Raw genomic sequence first — 18263 nt, 5'->3', positions numbered from 1 at the left:
AAACTAACAATACATAACTATAAAACCTTCTATTTTCTTAAGCACTTCGTTGGCACAAGGGTTAGTGTATTTGCTCGAGGAAGCTTGAGACCTAGAGTTTCAATTCAAGTCGTACAGCTTTTCTTTTCTTGTGTGTTTCATAAATCTTGTTTCATTAAGAAGTTTATATATTAATGATAGATTTATTTCGTGTGTAATTGAAACATTATCTTCTTTGGGTGTGTATGTATGTTGTGTTGTTAGTGTGTCTATCAAATCACTCAATTATGGCAGCTCCAAAACGTTATTTAAAAAGTTGTAAAGTTCCGATCTCAGACCCTGCAATCCAGGGGGCAGAGGATGAAAGATATGGCCGACAGAGTGTCCTATGGAAAGCACAACGACCAAGCGCCTCTAGAACCAGCTGGGAGGTCTCATGTACATTTTGAAAATTTTGAAGCTTTTATTAGGCCTCGAACTCTAATTCGATTACGGAAGCCATCGCTTTATCACTTGGCCACCAATATTATAAGCTGTAGCATACACACACGTTAAAAAAAGAACATTCTGTTTAAATACTTGTCAAGACAAGAAGGAGTTATTGTTCTTCATAATGAAATAACTTGTTTATTTATTTCGTGAGCCAAATATAATAGCGATAATACATTGAACACTAAATCACAACTTAAAAGTACAGAAACAAAACATTATTATAAAAAAAACAACAACAACAAGCAAAATAAAAAAAATACTTTAAAAAGGGCTTATATTGGGGAAGAGAACTGCACATTTATAGCCATATATTTCAATATAGTAGATTTATTTCAATTTTTATCAAACAAAATTAATTAATTACGACTGATTTATTAATTAATTGGTTACATTTTTTTCGTTGATTCATTTACTTTTGCTAGGGACAATTAATAATTGTGCAAAGTTTAACCTTGCTCCAAGAATGGGAAGTGGGAGAAATAGAAATAACTTGTAGAAAATGTGTACCAGACAGACAGACGGAATGAGTTGATATACGTTTTGTAAATATCGTATTCCGTATGCTAGGACAAAGTCATACAAGTGCTATTTCTTCGAAACTGCCATGAACATGACATGAATTGTCAGCCAGAATCAGCCAGGAAAACTAATGACCTGACTAGGTTAACATTAAAATACATGTACGCTTATGTCGATCAACTAATATTCTTCTTTTTGGGGAACAAATGTCTCTTATTTATAAGACAAAATAATATAAGAATCAATGTACATATATAACCTGAGGTGTTTTTTATTTCCTCTGTTAGTAAAAGAAGCAGAAAATGAGGAGTAAAAGGCACTCTCTGCTGACTGGCGGTTCGAAAGTTTATGTGGGTGAGATAATTTATCTAGGTCAGGGAGACTCATTGTATATATATTTTCTTTACTGAAATAAAATACTTTTTTTTTTTTAAAGGGACATCGTAATGTAATTAAATGTATCGCGATGAAGTGGTGAAGATTTCGAATAACAACTATTGGACATTTTCACGATAAACTCAACAATGTCAAGGACTTGAAATGGAACTGCTGCCAACTTAATTGTAAAAAATTGACTTTCAAAAAGAAGAGCTTAGAATGTTTGCTTCTGCACTGCTTCATAGGAAACAAAAATTATCCTAAAACTTTGAAAAAAAAAACAACAGCTTATCAACTCTTCAATAATTTAGTGATTAGATACCTTTAAAAAAAGCTTGCTATTCATATTTTCATTTTGTCTTTCCCTAAATGAAAATCTCAGCTAATTACAAATTGTTCTCTGACCCCCACACCAAAAGTTTCTCAAGACGTGAAAAGCGAAACGCACAAAAATCTTCATTAAAATTTGGGAGGTGAACATAACCCCTATTACATAACGCCGCTGTGTCTTGCCTGCGCCCCTCCCTCCCTTTTCATGTCACTTTTCATAAATGCCAAATATGATTTTCAATGTTCAAATCTTTCTCTCTCTCTCTCTTTCTTGGTCTCCCAATTCTTCCCCCCCCCCTCTCCCCTTTTCGTTCTGTACAAAATTGACATATTGGTGCATGTACAAAACGCCCACATTATGAAAGCAGTGCACGCACACACACACACACACACACTCATCTATTGCGCTTTGGTTTCTACCTTCACACCTGCCCTCATGTTTATACTGTAAAGCATCCATTTTTAGCACATAAAAAAAAGAACACATACGAAGAAAAAAACAAAAAACTTTGGAAAGTAAAAACAATAAAGTAAAAAAATAAATGAATTAACGTGACTTGGTCTGCGCCTATGTCCAGGTCATGGTCTGTGCCTATGTCCAGGTCATGGTCTGTATCTATGTCCAGGTACGGCGATGACAGTGAGCCATTGTGGGTAATTTTCAACTAAAGCGTAAGAGAGCTTGGAAAGAGAGAGGAGTCTTTTTGTGTGTGTGTGTTCTTCACTGTTCAGATAATTATATTTCGTGCGATTTCCCAGCTTCCAATACCCCGCTGTGTACATGTCACCGAATTAAACCGTAAGAACGTCTTGAAATAGCTTCATTATTTGAACTGCATTGAAATCTGAGGTTGGCAGATAAACTCGAGTTTCTGTGCAAGCAGGTGTGAGTCATACACGAAAAAAAAATCCATAAAATTAACTTAATTTACCTATTTAAAAATATCTTTTCCTTAAGCCCCCCCCCTCCCCCGGTTCTTTTCCAATCTTCTTAATCGCATCATTTTCTGTTCATCTTTTATCGAACCAAAAAAAAAAATTGTTGGAGAATTCTGGGTTATTTGCTTTCCATCAGTTGGGTTAATTTATGAACTATTTGAACATCGAAACGGTCGTTAAGTGTCTAATGATTAAACAAAAGACTCGAGACTACAGTTCCAGGGCACACTAGGAAAAGATTAATTAGAACAATGTATAGATCTGAAGCAATAGTCATATATATATATATATATATATATATAACTCCTAGCAAATTAAATTGTATTTTTCTTATTACTGAGTATCAGCAATATTCCTTTGGCAAATGATCGCCCTCATACTTAAGTTAAACTTAGAAACATCGGACAAGGAAACTAGAAAGGGTGAGGAAATGAATTGCATTCTATTTTACCACTTGTAATATTTATCACACATATATACAGTGCTTTTTTTTGCGTACCGGCATCTTTTTCAATGTGGGTGAAAAATTATTACTTTTCTTGTATTTTAACGTTTATTATTAATTTATAGTTAGAAGTTAGGCAATCCATCTCTGAGTACCGGTACCTATTTTTTTTTTTTTTTTTTTTTTTTTTTTACAAAAAAACAATACTGTACATATATATATCTTAGATCTGTTACACAATGATGAAAAAAAAAATATGAACGTTTAGTTTAGTATATTGTAGGCATATATAACTATAATACAAAGAAGGAATTGATTTAACAAAATATTCGAATTGTTTAGTTGTTAATTTTGAAGAGAATATTGCAAAGCAGGAGAGTGGGAAGAAAGTTTGATTGGCGTCCCTTTAGAGTAGAAACATTGGGCTGTTTTGGTCCTGAATAATACTTTTTAGATATAGATCCAGTGGCGTCCCGAGGGCGCCCCTTCCACTTGCCTTTTTTTTTTTTTTACCAGACAGACCGACAGATTGAGATGATATAAGCTTTGTAAAAATAAAATTATTTTATGGCTTCAAACAAATGGAAATTCAGTTGGACTAAAGTCCGCCTCAGCACTAGTACTGTAGGAATAACAATGTGGACGCATCATTTAAAACCCATTTGGGGGCCCATTGCTTTCCTTCACCCGGGCCGGCAGACCCACCTATCCCTCCCCTCCAGATTTTGTAGCCCTGTGTAAATGTGTCCAGTGTACACTTCAGAAACCTTTTTCACCCTGCGGTACTGAAGAGTCCGTCTGACTACAGTGTAGTATGATATTCCATTGTGTGTTCTTCAAAATTTCTCGATGAGAATCAGGAGAAAAAAACAAACAAACAAAGAAAGCGAACTTAGGTCATGTTAGGAGAAGTACTCCACATTTACAACAATATAACTCAGAACTGTACAATTTATTTCTCTTTTCGATATCAAACCCAATCAATTAATTACCACTAATTAATCAACTATTTTTTTTTATTCATGCTTTGTTAGGAACAATGTTTAGAGTTGTGCAAAGTTTCAACTTGATAGGAAAATGGTAACTGGGAGAAACAGTGTATTCAGAATTTGTACCAGACAGACAGACAGACAGAGTTGATATAAACTTTTTGCAAAAGGAGAGGGCTGGCGGCATAAAAATGGAATTTGAAAAGAATACAGATCTACTTCCAAGCCTAAAACAGTGATGAAAATATAAAGATTTAGAAAGAGTGTGCAACATAAAAGTTCCTTTTCTTAATTTTTTTTTTGGTCACCCTTGTGACACACATACACCTCCATCATACCTCCCTCAACCCTATAATTTTCAGCAATACACATACACGCACTCAAAATCACACACTCATTATTTCACTGTAGAGGCGTTACTTACCCAAACAGCTCCCCCCACCCCCAACCCTTCCGCTAATGCTCCTCCCGGTATAAAGGAACGCGAAACCCGACTTGAGAAACACTGGTCTAAATCTAAGTTCCAGGGGCAATAACTGTATCCTAATTCACGCTGCGTTTTCTTTTTATTTTTTTCATGCTTAATCAGCCGTACGCCTGCTTCTGAACTAAAAACAGGAAACTATTGTAAAGCTGAGAATATTAGCTTTGAATAGAAAGGAGTGGGCTGGAAAAACCTAAAACTAAGCTTCTTTATAGCTGTCTTTATAGCTGTTCAGATTTAAGAATGAATGAGACAACTTCTGTATGGGATACATGACCTGATTATATATTTTTTCCCCACATTTTTACTCTTTAATTGTAGATGTCTTGTGCGACTAGTTCTAGGGACACTTTCTAACACATGCGCCTTCAGTGTAATTGTATGTACCTCTAGCTCTCGATCGCTCCTCGTGGCGTGAAGCTGTGAGTCTCGGAGTCTCGAGATTTGAAGCAAGTAGAGGGTGGCCAGGGTGAAAGTGCGCCGAACCAACAAAAATCTGAGAGAAGAAGCTGGCGAGGATTGGACTTTAAAGTCATCTTCGAGTCCATAGGATATGAAAAATGTGCTCATCTTCGATCACGAAGGAGGAGCTGTATGTGTACAGTTTTAATTTACCTACCATTCTAAACGGGATTTCTAGCACAGTTTAGGGTTACATTTCCCCAAATCATCTTAAAACTAGGTCTAGATCTGTTTTACTCGCTCTAATCTACTGAGAAATTATTAGGCTAAAATTAGTAACACCCTCACGCACTTTGATATGGGCACCTGAGAACAATACTTGTAGGTCTAGGGCAGTACAAGGTTCACAAAGTGATCACTAACATCAACACTGGAACTATACACTTTACATTCACACTAGAACTAGACACTTCAGATCAACACCAGGCCAGAACTAGACTCTTTAGATTAACACCAGGCCAGAACTATACACTTTACATTCACACTAGAACTAGACAGTTCAGATCAATACCAGGCTAGAACTAGACTCTTTAGATTCACACTAGAACTAGACACTTCAGATCAACACCAGGCTAGAACTAGACTCTTTAGATTCACACTAGAACTAGACACTTCAGATCAACACTAGAACTAAGTTTAAATCGAGTAGGAATAGCTTCAATAGCATAACTGCAGAGATATCAAAGTTTGAAAAATAATTAATTAATTAAATAATTTACTACCCAACCCTTCCCATTACTCACATATCTTCTTATTAAGAAGAAATCTGAGGGAAAAATCACAAATCAAATCTTATTGATTTTGCGAAAAGACATTAGCTTTAGCCTCCAGTCGAAAATACAACAGACACGAGTTCAAAGCAACGACCAAAGGTAACAGACAGGAAGGAGGGCTAAAATAAGTCAGGATTAAAAGATAGTAAAACAATAAAAAAAGAAAAGTAGAATGGAGAAAATATTGAACTGCTCATTACATACAACAAATCCTCTCTGTGGTTATAGTTTACACAAAGTACCCCAGAGACAAAACTCCAGAGCTGCAGGACCCAAAAAATGCAATAGGAATTTAAGGTAGCTGTATAAATACGATCCAATTTAAAAAAACGAATGACTTCAGGTTAAAGTACTAACAGGTCATTCCATTAAGATGTTTTGTGATAATAGAAAAAACGGACCTTATGTTGAATGTTCTGGCCCCATATTCAGATGGTCACTTTTAGCCTGCCCAAGCACATCTCCTATAACATACCTGCAGTCTAACAACAGCCTCAAAAATTCAATAGAGCTTCTCAAGTTTTCACCTCAAAGTAGAACAAGGGAGGTGACCCCCCACCCCTTCGAAAGAAAGCGTGTGTCGCTGAAGGCGAAATGCCAGAATTGACCTGCACCCCCCCCCTTTTGTATGTTTTGACACAGTCGACTACACGTCTCATATTGTCACCATTCTCCCAACCAAAGTCTTCAACGAGACCACCCAGCCGTGACTGACACGCTTCGTCTCGCGACAAGGGACTTTATCAAAAGGGGGGAAGAGGGAAACGTTACGAAGAATATTGTTTGTGGCCAGGTATTGTCACATTTAGTGATGCTTCTGTCCCCTGGCGTGGAGGTGAGGGCTGGGTGGGCTGTCTTTCAGCTGGAATTTGTGAAAAGAATTATAAAAAAGAAAATGAACACCAGAGCCGGTGACCTAAAGGAATCCCAAGAATGAGTTCATCTAGGCTCCTGCTTTTTAGAGATGACCGCTTTCTTTTTCACGGTCATTACTTTTCTACTAAGGCATCTTCTCACAAGAAGAGTTTTAGACTAAACCTTATTCTACAGTTCTACGTCAGTTTTAGATATCACAGCATTCTAATGGGGTTTACATTGCACAGCATTCTAATGGGGTTTACATTGCACAACATTATTCCTCGGTTATAGACACCATTCTAACTCAATTTTAGGTTACCCATTATTCTGACTCAGTCTCACATTACATATTTTACCTCTGTTGTACGCTGCACAACATTATAAATCAGTTTTAGACTGCACAACATTATACCTCAGTTTCAGACTGCACAACATTATACCTCAGTTTTAGACTGCACAACATTATACCTCAGTTTTAGACTGCACAACATTATACCTCAGTTTTAGACTGCACAACATTATACCTCAGTTTTAGACTGCACAACATTATACCTCAGTTTTAGACTGCACAACATTATACATCAGTTCTAGACTGCACAACATTATACCTCAGTTTTAGACTGCAAAACATTATACCTAACTTTTAGACTGCACAACATTATACCTCAGTTTTAGACTGCACAACATTATACCTCAGTTTTAGACTGCACAACATTATACCTCAGTTATAGACTGCACAACATTATACCTCAGTTTTAGACTGCACAACATTATACATCAGTTCTAGACTGCACAACATTATACCTCAGTTTTAGACTGCAAAACATTATACCTAACTTTTAGACTGCACAACATTATACCTCAGTTTTAGACTGCACAACATTATACCTCAGTTTTAGACTGCACAACATTATACCTCAGTTTTAGACTGCACAACATTATACCTCAGTTTTAGACTGCACAACATTATACATCAGTTCTAGACTGCACAACATTATACCTCAGTTTTAGACTGCACAACATTATACCTCAGTTTTAGACTGCACAACATTATACCTCAGTTTTAGACTGCACAACATTATACCTCAGTTTTAGACTGCACAACATTATACATCAGTTTTAGACTGCACAACATTATACCTCAGTTTTAGACTGCACAACATTATACCTCAGTTTTAGACTGCACAACATTATACCTCAGTTTTAGACTGCACAACATTATACATCAGTTTTAGACTGCACAACATTATACCTCAGTTTTAGACTGCACAACATTATACCTCAGTTTTAGACTGCACAACATTATACCTCAGTTTTAGACTGCACAACATTATACCTCAGTTCTAGACTGCACAACATTATACCTCAGTTTTAGACTGCACAACATTATACATCAGTTCTAGACTGCACAACATTATACTTCAGTTTTAGACTGCACAACATTATACCTCAGTTTTAGACTGCACAACATTATACCTCAGTTTTAGACTGCACAACATTATACATCAGTTCTAGACTGCACAACATTATACCTCAGTTTTAGACTGCACAACATTATACCTCAGTTTTAGACTGCACAACATTATACCTCAGTTTTAGACTGCACAACATTATACATCAGTTTTAGACTGCACAACATTATACCTCAGTTTTAGACTGCACAACATTATACCTCAGTTTTAGACTGCACAACATTATACCTCAGTTTTAGACTGCACAACATTATACATCAGTTTTAGACTGCACAACATTATACCTCAGTTTTAGACTGCACAACATTATACCTCAGTTTTAGACTGCACAACATTATACCTCAGTTTTAGACTGCACAACATTATACCTCAGTTCTAGACTGCACAACATTATACCTCAGTTTTAGACTGCACAACATTATACCTCAGTTTTAGACTGCACAACATTATACCTCAGTTTAGACTGCACAACATTATACCTCAGTTTTAGACTACATCTACAGAAGCATTGGTCTCGTTATCTGCGATACGGGACAGCCACCTTGCCACATTTAAAAAAACAACAACTAAATCTATATATAATTCAATAATAATGAATAACTTCCCATAATTCTTTACTTCTGATACTTATAAAAAAGGGGGATGGCGCAGAGAGGGGAGAAAACATTTTTCTTTAGATTATGGACAATAACAACTTGTTTCTCCCCTTGGTGTTTACGTATTTGACAAAGTTTATCTCAACCGCTAAATACTCAGAATGTTAAGGAAAATGGTTGGGAAACACTGGTTTAAAGCATTAAATCCTGCAGCACGGTGCAAAAGTTTTCGTGGATGTGATGACGTCATCATGAAACGAAGTCAGAGGCAAAGAGGAAAGTATTTGAGATTTTCACACATGGCGGAAAAACTATAAATAAGATAAGATAAGATAATTTTATTGATCCTATAAAATGGAAATTCAGTTTGACTAGAATTGACAACATCGGTGTTACTACTGTACAATAACAGTAAAGATGAAAAATTGGAACAACATTCACACACGAAACACATTCACACTCACAACCAGCGCTTTATGAATTAGACTTATCGATGACGACAGCTGATATTGTAACACTCCGACCGAAAGTGGAATAAAGGAATTTTTAAAATCTTTCTGTTTTAGTCCTAATGGAAAGGAGACGACCACTTCGTTCAGATCTTATGTAATTTTACTTCTTATAATTACTTTACAAAACAACGCCTTGTTTCATCGTTTTAAAAAGATCTTTCACATTTGTCTATGTCCAGTCTACATATAATATATATAGGTCTGTGGCTCTGTGTTTTTGAGTTTTTTCCCCCCATTTTTTATCACTGCAGAATCAAATTTACGAAGCTCTCCTGTTTATAGAACAACATAATTTCAACATTTGAAAACTGGTATTACATCCTTTGGTACATTAACCTTGAAATGTTTTATACATAGTTTATACTTTTTTTTTATTTTGTCATTTTGTAAGTCCTCCTTTTTAAGGCTTTGTCCTCCAGTTTGTCCTCATTTGAGTGTGCAGGTATCTGGTAACCCCTAGCGCTTCCAGAGTGGAGTGGGAATGTTCTACTTAATCCGCGTTCACAATAAATTTATCTGTCCCAATGAATTTCTATTTCATCCTGAGACGTTCATGTGTCATTGTGTGCTTGTGAGTATGTGTGTTACATTTTGAAAGTGTCAGGGTATTTTTTTTTTCAATCTGAAAGGTTCAAGAGACCCTCCTTCCCTCCCCAAAACAAAACATATTTCAACCATCTCGCTAAGCCCAAAGGTCAGGCCAATATATTTAATGTTTAACACGTGTCTCATCTCTCACTACAAACTCACACATACGCCCCCGCCCTATCCCCCCCCCCTTTTCTTTCTTTTAGTCTACTTTCACTTCTGCTTCCTTTCTCTTTCCAAGCTACACACCAATACCGGAAGTGGAGCGTAGTTTTTTTTTTTGTGTTTTTTTTTTTTACGAACATCCGAGGAAGCACGGTGTCGAGTTACAGCCCCTGCACCTTAGTTTCGTTAAAGCATGAAAAAAAAAAAATATATATATAAAAACTAAGCCCGGCTCTAACGAGAAGGATCACCTTGGTTCAACAAGAAAAAAAAAAAAAAGCTTTCATAAACATATTCAAAGATGGCACCCAGACATAAAACAGCCCCACTAATTTCTCGTTTACTCCCATAAAACCTGAACGCATCATATTTAATGTGAGATGAAAGATGAATGCTAAAAACTCTGGCATGCGTGCAAACTGAGCTTAACTTTCAAGTCAGGAGAGCTGCAAGTCCAACTGCATTATTGTTAGCAAATGATCAATACACACAAATCAGTGATCTATTGATTATACTCAATCTTAAACATTTTTTTAAATATGGAAACAAGGGCGAGTATTGTTTTAGATTTGGGGGGCAGGGGAGGACGAAAAATCGCCTCCTATCGTATGTGTCATAATTACCAAGTAAATCTTTTGTCTTTTTTTTTAAATTAAAAAAAAAGGTGATGGCCATTTGTATAATGTTCCATACAGTAAGAGAGAAAAAGAAGACAGACTGATATTAAGAAATATGTGACTATATAATGGAACCTTAAGAAATAAAACGTAAGCAATTAAAAGAGAGCATTGTAAGAGATTATGAAATGGACAAAATAAAAAAAAAAAATACGGAAAAAAATATCGAAGACAGGCACAAGCATGCAAACGGCGCAAAGATTACTTTGATTATAAATATAAACTTAATGGTAATGGCTTTGTTTGTATTTTGTGTGAAAAAATATGTAGGTCGCAGCTAGGTCTTCATAACCAAGTAAATTTATGCGCTCTCCCTAATCTTAAATATACACTAGCTGATACCCGTGTTTTGCAACGTTGAAAGTGTGGAGAGAGATATGGATTGTTTTGCTGGAAACACTTTTTGTTTTCTTTCCATCTATCAATAGACACCGACACTTAGAGAAAGTGAGTTTTAGTAGAGCCCCAATGGATCAAATACCTATGGCCTAGTTCTTTTTTTTTTAACACAATACCCTTGATTCTTTGCTTTGTAATAGTTTAATTTATTTGTTATTATTTTGAACCAAATCATACTTCGACATCCTTCATCCAACATCATTAGGCTCCCACACACATTACTTTTGACCCGTAAATTCTAGTATCCATCAGGGGCGGCCTAAGGAAATTGGAGGCCCTAGGTGAAGTGAATTGGGTGGCCGCAAATAGAAAAATATATTAGACCAAAACTATGCAATGAACTAAAAAAATTTACTGTATCTAGGTCTAAATGAACAAATAAGTGAAACTCATGTAGCACAATGTCCGTAGCATTTAATTAAATATTCATACAGATGTCTTAAACTGATTTTTTCCACCTCAATCCAAGCGCTATTAGCACAAATGTGCCTCATCGACGATTCTATGCCTAAGGCCGGCCCTGTATCCATTGATATAGATATACAGATAGATATACAGATAGATATACAGGTAGATATACAGATAGATATTTTGAGAATTGAACATTAAATTTCTCGAAATGTTCAGCGAGCATTACACTTGTGAGACTTGAATCTCAAACTTCACCAATATTTATTTCAGGACCCAGTTTGTTAGTATCTATCATCTGTGGAACATTGTCGTTACTCTTATGTTCAGACTAAGCGCACATTTATTGATGTGCGTGTTTAGTGTTTAATACATTGTATAACTCTATAATTTCTGATACATAATGAGGGCGTTTTCGGCAAATACACCCGGCGATTTGTTTCTGTTTCTTTGTACTTGGTCTTAGCACGTGCAAGATGCAAACTGCATGCAGGAAGAGATTTGAAGAGAGTTAAAGAACACCGCCGATTTCTGGTAAGATCTTGATGGTGCTGGTTTAATTTCCATCGCCCCCTCCCATCCCACAAGTTTTTTTTTTTAATTCTGTTTGGAAGTGTGTGGATAAAAAAAAAACAACGAGGTAGAGATACCATCTCAATTCATCTAGAAGCGAACTGAAGGGGAGAAGAAGACTTTAGCCGCCATGATCAGCCCCTTCCATTATCCTTGACATGGAGCTAACCCAACGTGACAGGAAGCTTCGCTCACACTATATATAGCCGCCTCTGTTGATGTCAATCAAGGGTGAATCCGCGAGTGGAAGGGGGGATTCCTGCTGTCCATATATCTCTCCAGGGGTGTATATTACATTGAGAGTTGGCTGGGTGTAAACCATGTCCTTTACTTTTTTCCCCCCTCCTCTGCTTGCTCTCGTGTCTTGGCAATGCCTGACATTGAACAAAGTTCAAGGCGCGGTGTTACAGAGAAGGCAGGGAGATCTGAGGATAAGTTTGTTTTCAAGTGGAAAGAGTAGTAAAGTAGTTCCCCTTTCAGACCTTGCGATCTATCGGGCAGATAATGTAAAGGTCATCTGTTTCTGTGGCCCACGGTTAACGAGGGTGTCATGTGGCCAGAATAACGACCAACCGCTTTTACTATCCCCAACTAATGTCAGTTTCTCATTAGATTTGAGTGGACTCAGAGGAGCCCCAAAGATCCCGAAATTAAAAATCACAGTCTTCACCAGGATTTGAACCTGGAAGCCAGGCGCTAAATACGCTCAGCAACCGGTCATCCACCGAGCCCCCACCTTCTCTCAAGTTAAAGGAGGGGCTAACAAAATGCTAAAATTTGTTATCGGTTAATCATCAGAATGAATAAAGACAACATTTAAAGATGTGGAATACATGCATACTGACATGAACCACCTCCCAGGTATACAGACATGAACCACCTCACAGGTATACAGACATGAACCACCTCACAGGTATACAGACATGAACCACCTCACAGGTATACAGACATGAACCACCTCACAGGTATACAGACATGAACCACCTCACAGGTATACAGACATGAACCACCTTACAGACATGAACCACCTCACATGTATACAGACATGAACCACCTCACAGGTATACAGACATGAACCACCTCACAGGCATACAGACATGAACCACCTCACATGTATACAATGAACCAACTCAAAGGTATAATACAGACATGAACCACCTCACATATATACAGACATGAGCCACCTCAGCGGTATACAGACATGAACCACCAAACATGTATACAGAGATGAACCATATACTGACATGAGTCACCTCACATGTATACAGACATGAACCACCTCAAAGGTATACAGACATGAACCACCTCACAGGTATACAGACATGAACCACCTCACAGGTATACAGACATGAACCACCTCACAGGTATACCCAAATGTCCACGAAAGCCAGATTGGACCAGAGCACTGTTCATATTGAAGTAGCGATTAGACGACACATAAAAAATGTCCATTCACTATAAATACTTATAACTCAAAGGGTATTAGCAGAAGAAACATTTATAAATTGGTTTGTAAAAAAAAAAAAGGAATCTATTTTATTGTCTATTTATTTGAGTGCTCTCCTTAACCGTGGGCTAGTTCGCCAAACACAATCCTAACCCGGAGTAAATATCTGTCTTGTGTTGACAATCTGGGAGTTGTGGAGCAATTGATTGCATTTGTTTTATTTACATCTGTGTGTGTATGTTGTAGGTAACCCCTGTGTGAGATATGCGCGCCACAGCCATTAACGTCTTCTTGTTTGTTGTGCAGTCACGTGACACGTACAAGCGATAAGGCGGCCCACATGTCACAGCCGTGAGTACTCTCGCACGTGTAGATTCCAGTCCCTGGCTACTGACTCACCAGCGCCTCTGGCGGAGGACTGGCATGGCTTGTAGTCCTGAGTGCAAAATGTGTGTGTGTTTGTAGGTCACAAAACTCAAAACAAGAATTCTTCAATTAATTATTGAAACCATTTTTACTTAATGTAACTTTCCTCGGGGTCTCGATAGATACCAATGTCTTGGTACGAGCTTTATAGCTGTCATGTGAAGGCCAATAATTACCAAAATAAAGTTTTATCGTCATCATTACCGGGTGTCCCAAGTATGTCCATAAGAGCAGACTGACTCATGCGATGGCCTTTAAAACGTTTAGGGGGGAACGCTTCTGTTACACCCTCCTCTTTAGATCTGACCAAAACAAGAAGGTCTCGGCATATGGACATTTCAATAAGGGATAGTTTTGCACCAAAGCATATTTATCATGAATAAGTGCCCCGTGAAGTGACTCTATTAGGGATAAGCGCCTCAACAAGTGCACTTATCAGTGATAAGCGCCCCATCTAGAGCATCTATCAGGTATAGGTATAGGCGGCCCACTTATTGGATATATGATGGATAGGTCTCTATCTAGTGCATATATCAGGGATTGGCGCCCAGCCTAGTGCATCTATCAGAATATGATTCCCGACTACTTCATCTATCAAGGATAGGAGCCCCGACTACTTCATCTATCAAGGATAGGAGCCCCGACAACTTCATCTATCAAGGATAGGCGCCCCGACTACTGCATCTACCAGGGATAGGCGAGCCGACTACTGCATCTACCAGGGGTAGGCGCCCCGACTACTGCATCTACCAGGGATAGGCGCCCCGACTACTGCATCTATCAGGGATAGGCGCCCCAACTACTGCATCTATCAAGGATAGACGCCCCGACTACTGCATCTACCAGGGATAGGCGCCCAGCCTAGTGCATCTATCAAGAATAGGCGCCCCGAATACTGCATCTTTTAGGGATAGGCGCCCCGACTACTGCATCTACTAGGGATAGGCGCCCCGACTACTGCATCTATCAGGGATAGGCGCCCCAACTACTGCATCTATCAAGGATAGGCGCCCCGACTACTGCATCTACCAGGGATAGGCGCCCAGCCTAGTGCATCTATCAAGAATAGGCGCCCCGAATACTGCATCAGTCATGGATAGGCGCCCGACTACTTCATCTATCAGGGATAGGCGCCCCGACTACTGCATCTATCAGGGATAGGCGCCCCGACTACTGCATCTATCAAGGATAGGCGCCCCGACAACTGTATCTACCAGGGATAGGCGCCCAGCCTAGTGCATCTGTCATGGATAGGCGCCCCGACAACTGCATCTACCAGGGATAGGCGCCCAGCCTAGTGCGTCCGTCATGGATAGACGCCAGAACATCTTTATTTGCCCTGCAGTCTTGCCATTCTCATGTACATCACGCAGAAAGGGCATTTTCAGTGGACTGGTTACAGCAGGGTTGTAAAGACCAATTTCTGGATGGCACGGTCTATTTTTTTGGGGGGTTGGGGGAGGAACGAAGACACTTATTACTCCTTACAGTCCTTTAAAGGCGGTTACGGTTATCTATTAAATCTATTTTTCACGACAGATAGTCCAAGACAATACAGTTATTGATAGGGGTTGGAATTTTTTATTTATTTAGAAAATAAAACACAAACCAGGCAATGTGTACCCTTTTGTTGACTTTTAGCTTCCAACAGAAGCTGTCTAACTAATTGAACTCTTGCAAAGCCAATAAGGTCTGCTTCCAGTGGCGTAGTTTATCTTTCTATGTCTGTGTGTTTGCGCCCGTAAGGAAATCACGAAAAGATAATTTTTTTATAAAATAAAAACAAGCAAAATAAAAAAAAAAATTAAATAAAGCATATTCAAGGAGAAGAACCATAAGAAATTGCAGGCATATATCTCAATACTGCAATAATAAGCTCCCTTTTAAATAAAGCAAAATTAGTTTATTACTCTAGTTAATAAACTAATTGGTTAATTTTTATTGCTTCATGTATTGTCATCGAATAGGAATAATTATCTGAAATTTAAAATTGATCCGAGAAAAAAAAATGTAATAAGAAGAATAACTCCACATATACAGCCACATCACCAAATATGCAGCATTTATATCCCTTGTTTGATACCAAACATTTAAATTAGTTAACTTATTAATTAATTAAGTGGTTGCTTTTTTTATTTGTTTCATGTTTAATGTTAAGTTTCAACTTGATCCTAGAATGGGTGAGGGCACCGTGAGGGTGAAATAACATGCACGAAAATTGTACGAGACAGACAGACAGACAGAGTTGATGTAAACTTTGTAAGTAAAAAGATATTCTTGCTTGACAAGAATCGCCGCCACCTCAAACTCAACATCGGATTTAAAAAAAAATAAAAAAATTCAATCCTACTTTTGAAATAAAGTTTTGGCGTCACATGAAGACAGAGGGTAAAGAGGACCGGGGGGAAAATATACAATTTCCTAAAACCCCCGGGTCAGCAACATTTTAATGATCTGTATAGAACAGTGATGCCCAAAATACGGCCCGCGGGCCTGACGTGGTTTCATCCGGCCCGCCGAAACGTCTGCACAAAGTGTAGAAAATTCCCCCCCCCTGTTTTTTTTTTCTTTTTTAAGGTTGAAAAATGTATCTTACCTAAGTTAGGGCCCCAGACTTTTTCTCTGATGGATGGGTACCGCGACATTGAATATTTGTACGTTTACGAAATAGGAGAGCCCAAGAAGCTATAAGTAGAATCTACCATAAAAGTGAACGGATCTTTAGTTGTTTGTGGAACATGATAATAAGCCAGCATATTTTTTTTATAAAGAAAGAAAGGCCGTTTAAAAAAGAAATAATATAAACGGCATTAAAAACCAAATATGGCGGCACTCTTGGTTTGAGCCGCAAATAACAAGATTGTTATACTAGGCCTCGAGATTGGAGGATCGATGGGAATATTTACCAAAAAGAGACAAGAAAATTACTCGTTGGTAAGGCTAGCTACAATGTTGTTCACATTTTAATTAGAGAAAGAAAGCAATTTTTAGACGCGGAAAAAAAAAAACTTTCAATATCCCTTTAGATAATGTAAGTACTAGATCCAAAGTTTCTAATAAAATTGTTTCAGGTCAAAATGTCATTTCGTTTTTGTACATTTTCAGTCATGTGGCCCGAGACACAAGGGTCGGAAATCAAAATGGCCCGCAGGTCGAATTAGGTTGGGCATCACTGGTCTAGAATGTAAGTTAAAGTTCTGACTTAGTTATCTGCCTTTTATCAAAACGATGTGTCTGGACAGATCTCTGGAATCTAAACAGACGCTTGTGCAGTTGGTCGTTGGCAGATAATGCAGTCCGGCGCCTAAGTAAACGGACCATCTTTTAGCTTTTTGTACCCAGTGGCAACTACTATTAAATAGCTATGGCGCTCCAGGTACCGCAGATATTCTATCGCCACGGCGCCTGGGTGAGTTACTCATCTTTCCCCCCGAGCAAGAGTTTCCAGACCTCATTGTTATAAGGAGTTTTCTGGGGTTGTTTTGCTTTATTCTTTTTTTTTTTTTTTTTTTTACTCTACAAGCTGGTTGTGGGCGCGATGGCTGAGTGGTTAAGCGCCTGGGGTCCTGGTTCGAGTCTCAATGAAGACTGGGATTTTGAATTTCAGAATTTTTAGGGCGCTCCTGATTCCACCAAACTCTAATGGGTTGGGCAAAGTAAAGGCGGTTGGCCGTTGTCCAGGTCACATTCTGAAATCGGCCCCGATAAATCAGTGAACTCGTGACGACTTTACCATATTGACGCAATAGCTCACTAAAGTCTTCAACAAATTGACGATATTATATCTCACTAGATTCTTTATCAAATTGACGATATTATATCTTGCTCAATCCATTCCTGATCAGATTGACTTTTGGTTTTTAAGGCGAATAAAAAAAAGTAAATACAAACTACCGGTACTATAAATAGAACAAATAATAGAAACTCCATTAGCCTATTCCTCATGTGGCTATTCACAATACAAGGGGTATTATAATAAATTCTGTTTCCTTTTGACGAAAGTAAGGCTTACAAAAGTAATAGTAATAATAATAATAATCATTCCCGGCTTTATTACATGTTGACAATAATGACAGGGCTGCTTCCTTAACATGGCTCAAAAAGGTCCTCTCTACCCTGAAATAGAAGGCTTTGTTACAGCAATATAGGACAAAGTAATTAGGACAAAAAATTACGAGAAGCATATCCTAAAACTCAATGTTGTTGACAAATGTCGGTGAGTCAATTAAACACATATTGGCACAATGTTCAGCCTTATCAGAATCTGCCTACCTAGGTCGCCATAACCAAGTTGCAAAATTAATACACCAACACCTAGCTTTGACACATAATTTGATCAAGGAAGGTTGACC

The 18263-nt window shown here is 38.0% G+C and overlaps 1 protein-coding gene across 1 annotated transcript in view; it reads right to left on the bottom strand.

The window, feature by feature from the left end:
- Window positions 1-18263, bottom strand: part of LOC106054831 (zinc finger protein GLI4-like) — a 136868-nt gene that overhangs the window by 20558 nt on the left and 98047 nt on the right. The gene's annotated exons all lie outside the window — the stretch shown is intronic.

The sequence above is a fragment of the Biomphalaria glabrata genome, chromosome 11 (assembly GCF_947242115.1).
Source record: "Biomphalaria glabrata chromosome 11, xgBioGlab47.1, whole genome shotgun sequence".
Lineage (NCBI taxonomy): Eukaryota > Metazoa > Mollusca > Gastropoda > Planorbidae > Biomphalaria > Biomphalaria glabrata.
This window is presented reverse-complemented; position numbering and strand designations above follow the sequence as displayed.